The sequence below is a fragment of the Podarcis tiliguerta genome, assembly GCF_965153285.1.
Source record: "Podarcis tiliguerta genome assembly, chromosome: W".
In the NCBI taxonomy this organism is placed as follows: Eukaryota; Metazoa; Chordata; class Lepidosauria; order Squamata; family Lacertidae; genus Podarcis; species Podarcis tiliguerta.
The window spans coordinates 4,739,132-4,753,074 of NC_139552.1; the positions used below are offsets into that span (position 1 = coordinate 4,739,132).

At 48.1% G+C, this 13,943-nt stretch overlaps 1 protein-coding gene across 1 annotated transcript in view; it reads left to right on the forward strand.

Moving 5' to 3' along the window:
* LOC310668784 (uncharacterized protein) overlaps nucleotides 1-13,943 on the forward strand; it is a gene marked incomplete at its 3' end in the record, with an annotated part of 816,304 nt that overhangs the window by 559,210 nt on the left and 243,151 nt on the right. The gene's annotated exons all lie outside the window — the stretch shown is intronic.

The following is a 13,943-nucleotide window of genomic DNA, read 5'->3' on the forward strand; positions in this document are numbered from 1 at the left end:
CAGTAACCCCACCGGAGCCGCCCTCTCTCCCTTGGCCCTTTGACAGCGGTCGCACCCCCGCACATATTCCCGTACGTCTTCCCTTACCCTTGGCCACCAGAAGTCCCGGGTGACCAGCAGCATGGTCTTGTGCTGTCCAAAATGACCCGCCGTGGGGTTGTCATGGAGTTGCTTGAGCACCCTTCCCCTTAGGTTTTCCCCTGGAACATACAGTGCCCCCCTGTAATACAACAACCCTCCCTTTTCTTCAAACCCCCCTGGGTTCTCCCTTCCTTCTCGGAGTTCTCCGATTTTTGTTTGGGCGAACTCGTCATTTCGAGTGAGTTCCCCCAGCTCCCTTTTACCCACCAACGCTCCCCTGCACACCCACCGGTCCTCGGGGATGACATGTCGTATCTCAGGGGGTCCCTCTGTGTCCATGTACTCCGGCTTACGGGAGAGCGCATCTGCTCGTATGTTTTCCTTTCCCGGTATGTACCGAATTTCAAAGGAAAACTTGGAGAATTCCTGCGCCCATCGAATCTGTCTCTGGTTGAGTACTCGCGCTGCCCTCCAGTATTCTAAGTTCTTGTGGTCAGTGCAGACCTGAATCTTGTGTTGCGCCCCTATCAATAGATGTCTCCACCGTCGGAACGCCGCATAGATCGCCAGCAGTTCTCGGTCATATACGGTATAGTTCTGCTCCGATTTGCTCAACTTCCTTGAGAAAAATGCACACGGTCTCCACTCCTCTTCGGCCCCTCCCCTTAAGAGAAGGACCGCTCCAATGGCTCGGTCGGACACGTCGGTTTCCAATCTCATGGGCTTTGTTAGGTCCACATGCAGAAGCTGCTCCTCCGAGGCGAATGCCTCCTTCAGCCTTTCAAAGGACCGCTGGGCGCTTTCTGTCCAGACGAATTTCTTCTTGCTGCTGAGGCAATCGGTGATTGGCGCTGTCAGGTGGGCGAAGTTCTTGATGAACTTCCTGTAGAAGTTACTGAACCCCAGGAACCTCTGCACGTCTTTCCGGGTTTTGGGTGCCTTCCACTCTAGCACCGCCTGCACCTTGCTCGGGTCCATGGCCAGCCCCTTGTCCGACAACCGGTACCCCAGAAATTCGACTTCTCTGGCATGGAACTGGCACTTTTCCAGCTTAACCCACAGCTGATGCTTATGCAGTCTCTTTAGCACTTCCCGGACGTCCCTGACATGTTGCTCCTCATTGTCCGAATAGATTAAAACGTCATCCAGGAAAGCCACACAGTTCTTGAACAGCAGGGGACCCAGCACGTGGTGCATAAACGCTTGAAAGCAGGCGGAGCCTGATTGTAATCCAAAAGGCATAACTAAGTACTCAAACGCCCCCAGGGGGGTGAACATGGTGGTTTTCCATTCGTCCCCTTCCCTTATTCTAATCAGATTGTATGCTCCCCGGAGATCCAGTTTGGTAAAAAAATTTCCCCGCCTCACTTGCGTTAAAATGTCATCAATCCTAGGCATGGGGAAGGTCACTGGTTCAGACACCAAGTTTAGGGCCCTATAATCACAAACGAGTCTGGGTTGTTTTGTCTCCTTTTTGTCCACAAAGAACACGGGACTGCCCCCCACCGCCTTTGATTCTCTTATGAACCCTCTCTTCAGATTCTTGTCAATAAACTGCCTCAACTCCTCCATCTCCTTGTCAGACATGGCATACAATTTCCCCGTTGGTAATTGCGCCCCAGGCACCAGGTTGATTTGGCAGTCAAAGGGCCGGTGGGGGGGGGGGGTAGTTTGTCCGCCTCTTTCTCGCTGAATACCTCCCTTAGGTCAGCATATTGTCTTGGCACCTCCCCTTTTGTTCCCACTGCCAGCCCAGCCACCCTGGCCACCGTCATTCGGGGTTTTTCTCCCCCCAAACAGTGCTCCAAGCAGTACGTAGATCCAAAAGTGACTGACTGCTGGTGCCAAGACACTACTGGGTCATGCAGGGCTAGCCAGCTCATTCCCAGTATGATTGGAGGTCCCGCTAGCGTGGCCACATGGAAGGCAATGGTTTCTGTGTGCTTGGACACCCTCATTCGCATTGGGGGGGTCTGGTGTGTCACTTCACCTCCCAGAAGCTCCCTCCCATCTATGGTGCTCACTTGCAAGGGAACGTCCAAAGGTAATAAATGGAGTTGGTGCTCTAGGGCAAAATCCCTGCTGAAGAAGTTGCAGGAGCTGCCTGAATCCAGCAACCCTTCCACCTTGACTGGGTACCCGTTTGGGAGTTCTAGTACCACTTCAACGGCTATGGCTGCTCTGGGGGGCTCAGGTTGGGGAACTTTTATTGGTCGTTTGCCTGGCTGTTCTCTTTTTTGCTGGGCAGCCAGGCTCTTCCGTTTCCCGGCATCTGCTCAGGCTCTGGCTGTTCCTCCCCACTGCCAGCAGTTCCAGCCATTCCTGGCCACGCCCTCCTCTGAGGACAGACCCGGGCAAAGTGCCCTGGCTGCTGGCAAAGAAAGCATTTTTTCCCCGCCTTCCAATCTCTCTTCCGACCTTCCCTGGGCTTCAAAATGCTGCTGGCCCTCCCCCCGTCCACTTCCATCGGTTCCCCAGGCTGGGAAAACTCTCCTGGTATGTCAGGAATGCGGTAGTCAAGGCAACGTTCCCCTCCCTTTCCCTCGCGCTTCTCCTGAGCGAGCGTTTCCTGACGAACTCCAATGGCAAGCAGAGCTTTGGTTAGTTGATCCATGTTCTGGGGACGGGGTGCCCTTGACAGTTCGTCCCTGACGCTGCCCGAGAGGCCCTCCTCAAACAGCATTTGAACAGGCTCCGCCTCCAGCGACCACCCCAGACGGTGAATTAACATAGCAAAATGTGACCAATATTCCCGGACTGATTGGTTCCCCTGCTTGCATTTCATCAGCTCTCTCCTAGTCACGCTTTGTGCTATTTCATTTGAATACATAGCATCCATTGCTTGGAAGAACTTCCTGAGATCCTTCAGGGCAGCATTCTGCATGGCCATAAGGGGCCTAATCCAGTCTCAAGCCCCGCCCTGAAGGTGCCCCACCACGTAAGCGACCCTCTCCGAGTCGTCTGCAAAATCAGCATGCTGCAGACCTAGGGCATATTCTATTTCTGTTCTGAACGCATTATAGTCCTGGGGGTCCCCCCCAAATTTCTGCACCAACCCAGGTACCTTCCTGGCGATGGGGGTGGGTCTGACCTGTGCATCCTGAGCGCGCCTTTCATCCAGCCTCGCCGTTAGGAGAGCTACATGCTGTTCCAAGTCTCGGTTTCTCTCTACCAGACTCTGTCCTCCAGCTGCGCCCTCTGGGGCTCCCTTGGTCACGCTCATGCTGTGTCTCCTCCACGCGGTGCACAAGCAACGTAAGAGACTGACGGATTGCTGTTATGGTTCTAGGGATTGCTTGTGCGTAAATTGCCTTCACTCGTGGTGGTCTGGCATAGCTGAACCCTTCTTGACAGAGCAGCCTCAATCTCGTGGCTGCCTCAGTCGCTGGCAGAATCCGTCAGTGGGCGTTTCTTAAACCTTCTCCAGCATAAGAATAAGTTATGAGAAAATAAAAGATCACTTTTCTAGTTGGCTAGATTACTTCCGGGTGAATGAAGTGTTCAGACAGGATAAGCAGATAGGTTTTGAAAAGGAGCCTTCAAGATTTGAAAGAGAACTACTGAATAGTAAAACCAAAATAATCGCAAAAATGTATAGACTTCTTTTAGACTACGAAGTAATGGATGAGGAGGTTAAGGCTTCAATGATAAAGTGGGCCCAAGATGTGGGCCGTCCAATTATGCTAAAAGATGGGGAGAACTGATGGGATGTAAATTTGAAATTTACAGCCAGCTATAAGATAAGAGAGAACATGATGAAAATGGCTCATAGGTGGTACCTCACTCCTTCCAGATGATCAAGAATGTATAAAAATTTGGCGAATGCTTGTTGGAGATGTGGAGGAAATAACGGTGACATGAGCCACATGTGGTGGACGTGTGAAAAGATTAAGATTTGGGGGGGGGGGGAATATACGATGAATTAAAAAAGATGATGGGGATAACTTTTACGGAAAAAACGGAGGCATTTCTATGAAGTATTTTAGATAAAGAGATCCCAAAAAATCTAAGAGAGCTATTCTTGTATGCAACCGCAGCAGCTCGTATACTTGTGGCCAAGGGATGGAAAGATCACGAGGCTCCAAAAATAACAGATTGGCAAATCAAATTACAGGAATTGGTGGAGACGGCTCAATTGACTAGCAAACTCAGAGGAATCTCAAAGCAAAAATTTGCAGAAAAATGGGATGGTTATACAAGATATGTTCAAAAATACAATAATAGTTTTGACTCCGTGCTAGCATTCGAGTGATAAAGGAACTAAAAGGAGGTGGACGACAATTAAGGTTTATTATGTTTTCAGAATGTATTGGAACATTTATATAGAAAGGATTACTGTTTTGTGTACATTCCATTGTAAGAATGGAAACAGAGCCAGAGCCACAGCCTAAGTCTGAAACAGTCCTTGATAGAGTGCCAGAGCCAGAGCCAGAGCGAGACCCTGAATCAGTGCCAGAACCAAGCCCTCATTCAGAACCAGAGCCTGAGAAAGAGCCAGAACCAGAACCAGAGCAACAGCCACAGCCTGAGTCTGAAACAGCCCTTGATAGAGAGCCAGAATCAGAGAATCAGAATCAGAGTCAGAACCAGATCTTCGGTAAAGACGTGGTCTGGTCTTAGCGCAACTGCTCCTCCCACCCGCAATAACAGAGATTGGGTGTTCCAATACACCCCCCCGTAGGGAACCTGCCCCAGCCATTCTGTTGGCTGAGGCCCCCTCCCAGGCAGCCCTGACCCTTTCCCCTTAAAAAGCAAAATACAAAGTATACAATAACCTAAAAAAATAGTAAAAGATAAACAAAGCAAGAAACAATTATGCTAAACTTAAAATAATCTCCGCCCCAACTAAACATTTGTCCCACCCCAGAAAGAAAATAACAACAACAAACTACGTTTGAGGTGCAACAGCGACACAGCCAGAGACAGAGCGAGACCCTGAATCAGTGCCATAACGAAGCCCTCATTCAGAACCAGAGCCTGAAAAAGAGCCACAGCCCGAACCAGAGCAACAGCCACAGCCTAGAGCCACAGCCTGAGTCTGCAACAGTACTTGATACAGTGCCGGAGCCTGAAACAGAGACACAGCCTCAATCAGAGCCTGAAACAGAGGCAGAGCCACAGCCACAGCCTGAGTCTGAAACAGTCCTTGATAGAGTGCCAGAGCCAGAGCCAGAGCGTGACCCTGAATCAGCGTCAGAGTGAGACCATGAATCAGAGCCAGAGACAGAGCCGCATTCAGAGCCAGAGCTGAAAGAAAGCCAGAGCCAGAGCCAGAACCAGAGCCAGAGCCAGAGCCAGAGCCAGAGCCAGAGCCAGAGCCAGAGCCAGAAAAAGGGGTTGATACAGGGCCGGAGCGCAAAACATAGCTGCAGCCACAGCCTAGAGCCACAGCCTGAGTTTGTAACAGTACTTGATACAGTGCCGGAGCCAGAGCCAGAGCCAGAGCCAGAGCCAGAGCCAGAGCCAGAGCCAGAGCCAGAGCCAGAGCCAGAGCCAGGGCCAGGGCCAGGGCCAGGGCCAGGGCCAGGGCCAGGGCCAGAAATAGGGCTTGATACAGGTCCGGAGCGCAAAACATAGCTGCAGCCACAGCCTAGAGCCACAGCCTGAGTTTGTAACAGTACTTGATACAGTGCCGGAGCCGGAGCCGGAGCCGGAGCCGGAGCCGGAGCCGGAGCCGGAGCCGGAGCCGGAGCCGGAGCCGGAGCCGGAGCCGGAGCCGGAGCCGGAGCCGGAGCCGGAGCCGGAGCCCGAGCCGGAGCCGGAGCCGGAGCCGGAGCCCGAGCCGGAGCCCGAGCCCGAGCCCGAGCCCGAGCCCGAGCCCGAGCCCGAGCCCGAGCCCGAGCCCGAGCCCGAGCCCGAGCCCGAGCCCGAGCCCGAGCCCGAGCCCGAGCCCGAGCCCGAGCCCGAGCCCGAGCCCGAGCCCGAGCCCGAGCCCGAGCCCGAGCCCGAGCCCGAGCCCGAGCCCGAGCCCGAGCCCGAGCCCGAGCCCGAGCCCGAGCCCGAGCCCGAGCCCGAGCCCGAGCCGGAGCCCGAGCCGGAGCCCGAGCCCGAGCCGGAGCCCGAGCCGGAGCCCGAGCCGGAGCCCGAGCCCGAGCCCGAGCCCGAGCCCGAGCCCGAGCCCGAGCCCGAGCCCGAGCCCGAGCCCGAGCCCGAGCCCGAGCCCGAGCCCGAGCCCGAGCCAGAAATAGGGCTTGATACAGGTCCGGAGCGCAAAACATAGCTGCAGCCACAGCCTAGAGCCACAGCCTGAGTCTGTAACAGTACTTGATACAGTGCCGGAGCTGGAGCCAGACCCAGAGACAGAGACAGAGACAGAGCCAAGCCAGAGCCAGAGACACAGCCAGAGCCAGAACAAAACCCTAATTCAGAACCAGAGCCTGAAAGAGAGCCAGAGCCGCAAACAGTGCTTGATAGAGTGCCAGAGCCTGAGACAGAGGCAGAGGGAGATACAGGTCTTGAAAGAGCGTCCGAGCCTGAAACAGAGAAACAGCGTGAAACAGAGACAAGGCTGAGACACAGGCCGAGCCTGAAATAGAGCTAGAATAAGTGCTAGAGCTAAAGACTGAGACAAAGCCTAATAAAGAGCAGAAGCCTGAGCCTGAGCCTGAAACAGTGCTTGATACAGTGCCAGAGCCTGAAACAGAACCAGAGCCACAGCTACAGCCATAGTGCCACAGCCGGAGTCTGCAACAGTGTTTGATACAGCGCCGGAGCCTGAAACAGAGACACAGCCTGAAACAGAACCTGAGCCTGGTTATTAGCATGGCAATTAAAGAAGAGAGAGGCAGAAAGGCTTATAAATAGAGTTAAGTGCGAAGGCAAAATAATAAACAACCCTAAAGAAATAGAGAAACGATTTCTCGAATTCTTTAGAGAAATCTATAAGGAAGGAAATGAAACAACAGAAGAAGTTAAAGAACATTTAGAACAGAACTGTCTTCCGAAACTTACTAAAGAACAAAAAGAACTGTTGAATGCCCCTATTACATCGTACGAAATTCAAAGAGCAATTAAGGAAGCAAAGATAGGAAAGCCACCAGGGCCAGATGGCCTACCGGCAATATATTATAAAAAAATTGAGGACTTACAGTCTGACCCATTAAGAAGTATCAAGAACAACATCTTAAAAGACGGAACCATGCCGGATTCGTGGAAAGACAGCCTTATTGCATTAATTCCAAAACAGGGGACGGACAATCTACTTATTAACAACTATAGGCCTATCGCACTTCTAAATAACGATTAGAAATTATATGCAAATATTTTAGCCGAAAGATCAAAAAAAGTCTTCCAGATGATGATACACAATGACCAAGCTGGCTTTTTGCCCGGGAGGCACATTTATAGCAACACTAGAAACATTATAAACTTATTAGCGTATTTAGACTTAAGAATAGAAAAGAAGGCAGTCGTAATGGCTATAGATGCAGAAAAAGCTTTCGACAGGGAATCCTGGAAATTTATGAAAGGTCTATTATACCATAGGGATTTTGGTATACAGTAAATAAAAGGGATTGACGCAATAGAATCAAAACAAAAAGCTAAAATCATAATCAATGGAAATTTATCACAGGAGTGTGAAATCAGTAAAGGGGTCAGTCAAGGTTGCCCACTATCCCCCTTAATTTTCATATTAACATTGGAAGTTTTATGTAAACAAATTAGGGAAGAAAAAGAAATAAAAGGGATTATGCTTGATACAGCATAGGAGCCTGAAGCAGAGACGCAGCCAGATCCAGAGACACAGCCAGAGCCAGAACAAAACCCTGATTCAGAACCAGAGCCTGAAAGAGAGCCAGAGCCGCAAACAGTGCTTGATAGAGTGCCAGAGCCTGAAACAGAGGCAGAGGGAGATACAGGGCTTGAAACAGCGTCGGAGCCTGAAACACAGAAACAGCGTGAAACAGAGACAAAGGCTGAGACACAGGCCGAGCCTGAAATAGAGCTAGAATAACTGCTAGAGCCAAAGACTGAGACAAAGCCTAATAAAGAGCAGAAGCCTGAGCCTTATCATTCCTGGGCCGTATTTCGGTAATTAAAATGATAGTTTTACCGAAGCTACTCTTTCTATTCCAAACGATTCCAGTTACAGGAAAGACCAGCAGTATCAACAAGTGGCAAAAAGAAATTTCTAAATTTTTGTGGAAGGGTAAAACACCAAGAGTAAAGCATAAGATATTAATAGATACTGTAGAAAGAGGTGGCTACGGGTTACCGGATTTGAAGCTATATTACAAAGCCTCATGTCTTCTCTGGTAGAAAGATTGGTATTTATTAAAAAATTGGGGTATTTTAGATCTAGAAGGTCATCACACCCGTTTTGGGTGGCATGGCTATCTTAATTATGGGAAAATAAAGACGCATAGGAGTTTTTCAAATCATAAAATAAGAAATGCTATATATAAGGTATGGGGAAAATACAAAAGATATTTGGAACAGAAAACCCCAAGATGGAACTCTCCACTAGAAGCAATCGCTGTTAAAAAAAAGCAACAACATCAAAGAGAACTGGATAACGTATAACACAATATTAAGGGGGGAGGAGGAGGGTCAACTAATATTGATAAGTTATGAGAAAATAAAAGATCACTTTTCTAGTTGGCTAGATTACTTCCGGGTGAATGAAGTGTTCAGACAGGATAAGCAGATAGGTTTTGAAAAGGAGCCTTCAAGATTTGAAAGAGAACTACTGAATAGTAAAACCAAAATAATCGCAAAAATGTATAGACTTCTTTTAGACTACGAAGTAATGGATGAGGAGGTTAAGGCTTCAATGATAAAGTGGGCCCAAGATGTGGGCCGTCCAATTATTCTAAAAGATGGGGAGAACTGATGGGATGTAAATTTGAAATTTACAGCCAGCAATAAGATAAGAGAGAACATGATGAAAATGGCTCATAGGTGGTACCTCACTCCTTCCAGATGATCAAGAATGTATAAAAATTTGGCGAATGCTTGTTGGAGATGTGGAGGAAATAACGGTGACATGAGCCACATGTGGTGGACGTGTGAAAAGATTAAGATTTGGGGGGGGGGGGAATATACGATGAATTAAAAAAGATGATGGGGATAACTTTTACGGAAAAAACGGAGGCATTTCTATGAAGTATTTTAGATAAAGAGATCCCAAAAAATCTAAGAGAGCTATTCTTGTATGCAACCGCAGCAGCTCGTATACTTGTGGCCAAGGGATGGAAAGATCACGAGGCTCCAAAAATAACAGATTGGCAAATCAAATTACAGGAATTGGTGGAGACGGCTCAATTGACTAGCAAACTCAGAGGAATCTCAAAGCAAAAATTTGCAGAAAAATGGGATGGTTATACAAGATATGTTCAAAAATACAATAATAGTTTTGACTCCGTGCTAGCATTCGAGTGATAAAGGAACTAAAAGGAGGTGGACGACAATTAAGGTTTATTATGTTTTCAGAATGTATTGGAACATTTATATAGAAAGGATTACTGTTTTGTGTACATTCCATTGTAAGAATGGAAACAGAGCCAGAGCCACAGCCTAAGTCTGAAACAGTCCTTGATAGAGTGCCAGAGCCAGAGCCGGAGCGAGACCCTGAATCAGTGCCAGAACCAAGCCCTCATTCAGAACCAGAGCCTGAGAAAGAGCCAGAACCAGAACCAGAGCAACAGCCACAGCCTGAGTCTGAAACAGCCCTTGATAGAGAGCCAGAATCAGAGAATCAGAATCAGAGTCAGAACCAGATCTTCGGTAAAGACGTGGTCTGGTCTTAGCGCAACTGCTCCTCCCACCCGCGATAACAGAGATTGGGTGTTCCAATACACCCCCCCGTAGGGAACCTGCCCCAGCCATTCTGTTGGCTGAGGCCCCCTCCCAGGCAGCCCTGACCCTTTCCCCTTAAAAAGCAAAATACAAAGTATACAATAACCTAAAAAAATAGTAAAAGATAAACAAAGCAAGAAACAATTATGCTAAACTTAAAATAATCTCCGCCCCAACTAAACATTTGTCCCACCCCAGAAAGAAAATAACAACAACAAACTACGTTTGAGGTGCAACAGCGACACAGCCAGAGACAGAGCGAGACCCTGAATCAGTGCCATAACGAAGCCCTCATTCAGAACCAGAGCCTGAAAAAGAGCCACAGCCCGAACCAGAGCAACAGCCACAGCCACAGCCTAGAGCCACAGCCTGAGTCTGCAACAGTACTTGATACAGTGCCGGAGCCTGAAACAGAGACACAGCCTCAATCAGAGCCTGAAACAGAGGCAGAGCCACAGCCACAGCCTGAGTCTGAAACAGTCCTTGATAGAGTGCCAGAGCCAGAGCGTGACCCTGAATCAGCGTCAGAGTGAGACCATGAATCAGAGCCAGAGACAGAGCCGCATTCAGAGCCAGAGCTGAAAGAAAGCCAGAGCCAGAGCCAGAGCCAGAGCCAGAGCCAGAGCCAGAAAAAGGGCTTGATACAGGGCCGGAGCGCAAAACATAGCTGCAGCCACAGCCTAGAGCCACAGCCTGAGTTTGTAACAGTACTTGATACAGTGCCGGAGCCGGAGCCGGAGCCGGAGCCCGATCCCGATCCGGAGCCGGAGCCGGAGCCGGAGCCGGAGCCGGAGCCGGAGCCGGAGCCGGAGCCGGAGCCGGAGCCGGAGCCAGAGCCAGAGCCAGAGCCAGAGCCAGAGCCAGAGCCAGAAATAGGGCTTGATACAGGTCCGGAGCGCAAAACATAGCTGCAGCCACAGCCTAGAGCCACAGCCTGAGTCTGTAACAGTACTTGATACAGTGCCGGAGCTGGAGCCAGACCCAGAGACAGAGACAGAGACAGAGCCAAGCCAGAGCCAGAGACACAGCCAGAGCCAGAACAAAACCCTAATTCAGAACCAGAGCCTGAAAGAGATCCAGACCCTGAAACATAGCTGGGTCAGAGGCAGAGGAAGAGCCATCATGAGACCCTGAATCAGTCAGAAGCAGATCTTCATTCAGAACCAGAACCTGAAAGAGAGCCAGAGCCACAGACAGAGCCGAGAGCCACAGCCGAGATCCAAAGCCTGATTCTGAAATAGTGCTTGATAGAGTGCTGGATCCTGAAACAGAGATACTGTCTGATACTGAGCCTGACGCTTAAATGTAGCCAGGGGCAGAGGGAGAGGCAGAGCCTGATACAGTGCTTGATACAGCATAGGAGCCTGAAGCAGAGACGCAGCCAGATCCAGAGACACAGCCAGAGCCAGAACAAAACCCTGATTCAGAACCAGAGCCTGAAAGAGAGCCAGAGCCGCAAACAGTGCTTGATAGAGTGCCAGAGCCTGAAACAGAGGCAGAGGGAGATACAGGGCTTGAAACAGCGTCGGAGCCTGAAACAGAGAAACAGCGTGAAACAGAGACAAGGCTGAGACACAGGCCGAGCCTGAAATAGAGCTAGAATAAGTGCTAGAGCCAAAGACTGAGACAAAGCCTAATAAAGAGCAGAAGCCTGAGCCTGAGCCTGAAACAGTGCTTGATACAGTGCCAGAGCCTGAAACAGAACCAGAGCCACAGCTACAGCCATAGTGCCACAGCCGGAGTCTGCAACAGTGTTTGATACAGCGCCGGAGCCTGAAACGGAGACACAGCCTGAAACAGAACCTGAGCCTGGTTATTAGCATGGCAATTAAAGAAGAGAGAGGCAGAAAGGCTTATAAATAGAGTTAAGTGCGAAGGCAAAATAATAAACAACCCTAAAGAAATAGAGAAACGATTTCTCGAATTCTTTAGAGAAATCTATAAGGAAGGAAATGAAACAACAGAAGAAGTTAAAGAACATTTAGAACAGAACTGTCTTCCGAAACTTACTAAAGAACAAAAAGAACTGTTGAATGCCCCTATTACATCGTACGAAATTCAAAGAGCAATTAAGGAAGCAAAGATAGGAAAGCCACCAGGGCCAGATGGCCTACCGGCAATATATTATAAAAAAATTGAGGACTTACAGTCTGACCCATTAAGAAGTATCAAGAACAACATCTTAAAAGACGGAACCATGCCGGATTCGTGGAAAGACAGCCTTATTGCATTAATTCCAAAACAGGGGACGGACAATCTACTTATTAACAACTATAGGCCTATCGCACTTCTAAATAACGATTAGAAATTATATGCAAATATTTTAGCCGAAAGATCAAAAAAAGTCTTCCAGATGATGATACACAATGACCAAGCTGGCTTTTTGCCCGGGAGGCACATTTATAGCAACACTAGAAACATTATAAACTTATTAGCGTATTTAGACTTAAGAATAGAAAAGAAGGCAGTCGTAATGGCTATAGATGCAGAAAAAGCTTTCGACAGGGAATCCTGGAAATTTATGAAAGGTCTATTATACCATAGGGATTTTGGTATACAGTAAATAAAAGGGATTGACGCAATAGAATCAAAACAAAAAGCTAAAATCATAATCAATGGAAATTTATCACAGGAGTGTGAAATCAGTAAAGGGGTCAGTCAAGGTTGCCCACTATCCCCCTTAATTTTCATATTAACATTGGAAGTTTTATGTAAACAAATTAGGGAAGAAAAAGAAATAAAAGGGATTATGCTTGATACAGCATAGGAGCCTGAAGCAGAGACGCAGCCAGATCCAGAGACACAGCCAGAGCCAGAACAAAACCCTGATTCAGAACCAGAGCCTGAAAGAGAGCCAGAGCCGCAAACAGTGCTTGATAGAGTGCCAGAGCCTGAAACAGAGGCAGAGGGAGATACAGGGCTTGAAACAGCGTCGGAGCCTGAAACACAGAAACAGCGTGAAACAGAGACAAAGGCTGAGACACAGGCCGAGCCTGAAATAGAGCTAGAATAACTGCTAGAGCCAAAGACTGAGACAAAGCCTAATAAAGAGCAGAAGCCTGAGCCTTATCATTCCTGGGCCGTATTTCGGTAATTAAAATGATAGTTTTACCGAAGCTACTCTTTCTATTCCAAACGATTCCAGTTACAGGAAAGACCAGCAGTATCAACAAGTGGCAAAAATAAATTTCTAAATTTTTGTGGAAGGGTAAAACACCAAGAGTAAAGCATAAGATATTAATAGATACTGTAGAAAGAGGTGGCTACGGGTTACCGGATTTGAAGCTATATTACAAAGCCTCATGTCTTCTCTGGTAGAAAGATTGGTATTTATTAAAAAATTGGGGTATTTTAGATCTAGAAGGTCATCACACCCGTTTTGGGTGGCATGGCTATCTTAATTATGGGACAATAAAGACGCATAGGAGTTTTTCAAATCATAAAATAAGAAATGCTATATATAAGGTATGGGGAAAATACAAAAGATATTTGGAACAGAAAACCCCAAGATGGAACTCTCCACTAGAAGCAATCGCTGTTAAAAAAAAGCAACAACATCAAAGAGAACTGGATAACGTATAACACAATATTAAGGGGGGAGGAGGAGGGTCAACTAATATTGATAAGTTATGAGAAAATAAAAGATCACTTTTCTAGTTGGCTAGATTACTTCCGGGTGAATGAAGTGTTCAGACAGGATAAGCAGATAGGTTTTGAAAAGGAGCCTTCAAGATTTGAAAGAGAACTACTGAATAGTAAAACCAAAATAATCGCAAAAATGTATAGCCTTCTTTTAGACTACGAAGTAATGGATGAGGAGGTTAAGGCTTCAATGATAAAGTGGGCCCAAGATGTGGGCCGTCCAATTATGCTAAAAGATGGGGAGAACTGATGGGATGTAAATTTGAAATTTACAGCCAGCAATAAGATAAGAGAGAACATGATGAAAATGGCTCATAGGTGGTACCTCACTCCTTCCAGATGATCAAGAATGTATAAAAATTTGGCGAATGCTTGTTGGAGATGTGGAGGAAATAACGGTGACATGAGCCACATGTGGTGGA